The sequence below is a fragment of the Tamandua tetradactyla genome, chromosome 10 (genome assembly GCF_023851605.1).
Source record: "Tamandua tetradactyla isolate mTamTet1 chromosome 10, mTamTet1.pri, whole genome shotgun sequence".
Lineage (NCBI taxonomy): Eukaryota > Metazoa > Chordata > Mammalia > Pilosa > Myrmecophagidae > Tamandua > Tamandua tetradactyla.
Genome location: NC_135336.1, coordinates 62,374,490 through 62,378,143, shown reverse-complemented (window position 1 = coordinate 62,378,143; position 3,654 = coordinate 62,374,490). Strand labels below are relative to the sequence as shown.

At 31.8% G+C, this 3,654-nt stretch overlaps 1 pseudogene; it reads right to left on the bottom strand.

Moving 5' to 3' along the window:
• Positions 1-351: 351 nt before the first annotated feature.
• Positions 352-1,674, bottom strand: LOC143647680 (large ribosomal subunit protein uL16-like; annotated as a pseudogene).
• Positions 1,675-3,654: the final 1,980 nt, after the last annotated feature.

Below are 3,654 nucleotides of genomic sequence, written 5' to 3'. Positions count from 1 at the left end.
ATACTTCCTGCTGATTGTTTCTCTAGAGAACCGTAGCTAATACACTGATTAATACTGAAATTGAACGTCTTTTCAAATGTTTAATTAAGCATTCTGAATTATTTTTCTGTGAATTCATTCATAAATTTTTCTCATTATTAATGTTATTTTCTTTTTTTAATTTTGATGTATAAGAGTGCTTCTTTTAAATGGATTTACCTCCATATTCCATTATATACTTTCCAAATACTTTCTTCTGTATATTTATTTTGTTTTTACTATACAAATAGAGTTTTGTTTTGTTTTTTAAGATGGTCAAGAATTAGTTTGCTAGTGGACACAAGTCAAGCAAAGGCAGTGCTGGCAAAGCCTTTAGGAGTGCAGGGCCTGTCACTTGTCCATGCCATGATCGAGGATGTAATTAACACCACATCTATCCAGAAAATACTTCTCTAGCACTGTATCTTCAAATGTGTCAGCATGAAACTTGGTAAAACCCCACTGCTTGAAAATATAGATTTTCTGGCTGCCAGGGAACTTGAAATTGTCCTGTGCATCCCCTTGATCACATGTTCTTATTTTGAAGCTTGGTGTGGATGTACACTATAATTTGGTCAATGTTGACCCTGGCCAACACAACCTGGGGAATTCTAAAGGCACCTTGCATACCTTTCTGGAGACTGTCAACACCAGCACAAGACATCTTGTTGATGTAGATGACATGGAAAGGGTGGGTCTGCACTTGGATATGAACTCCACCTTTGCCACAACTTTAACCATATACTTGGCACAAATTTGAGCAGCCTCTAGGGCTTCAGAGGGCAGACTCCAGGGTTTCCTAAGACAGGTGCTCATATTTATCTGATACCACATGGCCACAGAATGAAAGCTCCACTTTTGCCACTTTCCAACCTGAGTGGAAAATGAAGATCATGGCATCTTCGGACCCTTCAGCAGAAGCAAGACTTTGGATAGGGTTGTTCTTACAATTCCTGTAACACCAGTTGAGGAGCAGCACATTGCAACACCAGGATTTTTGGTAGTGCACTGAAAGAAAAGAGGACAAATAGTGTCTTTTATTGGCCAAAATACTTAATATAAGGTGAGGTCATCAGTGTTTTCCTTTATGGTTTGAAATTTTTGCATGCTGTTTGAAAAAAAAGCCTCTTTTCTACACTCAAATATTTTCTTCTAAGCTTTCTTAGAAATGTTTTTAAAATATACTTCTCACATTTAACTCTGTACTTTTTGTTTAGAGATGAATTAATTTATTTTTTCCAAATAGACAATTTTGTAAGCACAATTACCAATATTTTAATAAACCTTTTTCACACTATATTGTAATGCTTTCTTTGAAATGTGCTTGCTTTCGTATTTAGGACTTTGTATATTTTTCATGAATTTGTAATTGATACAATATATAATACATTGGGTCAAATCAGTAAAAATTAATCTGTATGGTAATTTGAATAGGGGAAGTTTAATATAAATAATTAATTATATAAAATATTGAGGAAATTAGAGGATATCAAGCAAAGATTAAAAAGAACTTGAAAGAATAAAGGAATAGTAGATAAACCTAGCGACCACTAACCTGTGGGTTCTGGATCAGCTATAGGGATCTGTGACCTGCCCACTAACACAGGTACCTTCACTCAGAGTTCCACATTTGGTCAAATGCTTTTCTGTTGCCATTTTGAAATTCTTAGCAAATTTTAACCAGTACCCTGCATTTTCATTTTGCATTTCATCCCATGTTATATATTCACCACTCAGGTAGAGAGCCCAAGGAACAGTCACCCAGTGCTGAAACACAGATTTAGTTGATTTCCACTCTATTGGCTAACACTTTGCATATAGGTAAAGTATATATATATATATATATATATATATATATATATATATATATATATATATATATATATATATATATATATATTTGCATTCTCATTACCATAAATAGATAAATATGGATATATGTACATTGTTGGGGAGATTCCCATCCATAACCATGGTTTGGGTATTCTTCTAGTGTACTCTTTTCTAAAGTCCTTTTCATAATATTAGCGACAAAAAATGATAAAATGTTAGTGCTAAAAAATAAGAGTTTTTGATTTAAAGAGACTAGAGATACAAATATAAAGTCAAATAACTTCAGAAAACATTTCACTATTTTAACCCTATATTAAAAAAGTTTAATACCAATAGATTTTTAAGACATTTTACCTACTTCTGCTAACCATAAGAGCCTAGAAATAATGATACTCTAGTGGAAATGAGAATATCTAATGTCTATATCTTGATTTATTTAAAACATCATAACCCAGTAAAAATTCCAAAGCTCCTGAGGAACACTGACTGATTCTAGGTCTGGGAAATGGAAGGGACAAGGTATATTTGGAATATCTTATGTCAAAAAGGAAAGAAATGGTCAAAGGTTAATGTGAAACAAATGGACATAGCCTCCCAATAGCCAAATTAAAGATAATTTGAAAATTAAAATTAGTGACTTCAATTGACTGCAAACATTGAACATATAAAATCCATGAGCCCACTGTGATAATCAAATCAAGTAAGTGTTAACAATTTCACTCATCCCTACATGGAATATTATATTAACTCTTTACTGAGAAAATTGGAATTAGTGGGATTTTAAGCATAAACTCTTGTTTTTGCTTTTTTGTCATTCCTGTTGATGAAGAAGGCTCTCTTTTGTAGAAGATTCTTAAATAATGGTTGAAAAAGGTGGGATATAATTAACAGGTAATTAATTTTTTACTTTTCATTAGCATGTATTCCAGACTATTATACACCAAAGGATGCTAAAAATACTAGATATAATGAGATGAAATACAGTATATTCTCATACTGTCACATTATCACTCAATAAATTATTTGCAAATTGTATCCTGGATCAAACAGCACCAATAACTGTGGGAAAACTCACTTATGTGTCTTTTGATGTGATTCAATATGAAGTAAATAGCATAATTTAATATTATCACAAAAATATTTCACCTGAATCTAATCAAGTCTTTAAAAATAAACTCCAACCTACAGGAAATCCAGAGGATAGAGCATTTTACAAAAGAGTCTGGTTTCATAGAAGAATTTATTAATGTTAATAAATTATGTATAATAAAATTATGTATAATAAAAAAGGTTGGGAGGGAGTAATGTTCAATTTGAAAAGGAATTAAAGTGACTTAACATCTGAGGAATGGGGAGGCCTGATTGTGTGTTTGATTGAAAAACGATATATAATCCATTTTGAAAACAATTTAGGGAATTTGAATGTGGATAAGATTTTAAATATCCCGGAACTTATTATTGCTTTGGTTGATATAATTATTGTGTTATACCTTGTGCTAAAGTGTTTAGAAATAAAGGGTTTTCGCCTGCAATTTCCCCCCAAAACCTCAACAAGTATATTTGTGTATACACACACATACCATGCACATAAATATATGCCTCTGTGAGTAGACATGTATATGAATTACATACATATATAAACACCCATACCTACAACATGATAAATTATTAGAAAATATTGAATTTAGGTAATTTTTATATGGGTACTTATCCCTTTGTATTCCAAGCGATTGAATATTTTACATTTAAAAGTTGGGGTGATAATTTAATTTGAGCTAAAATTATATTTGTGATGTTGAAGGG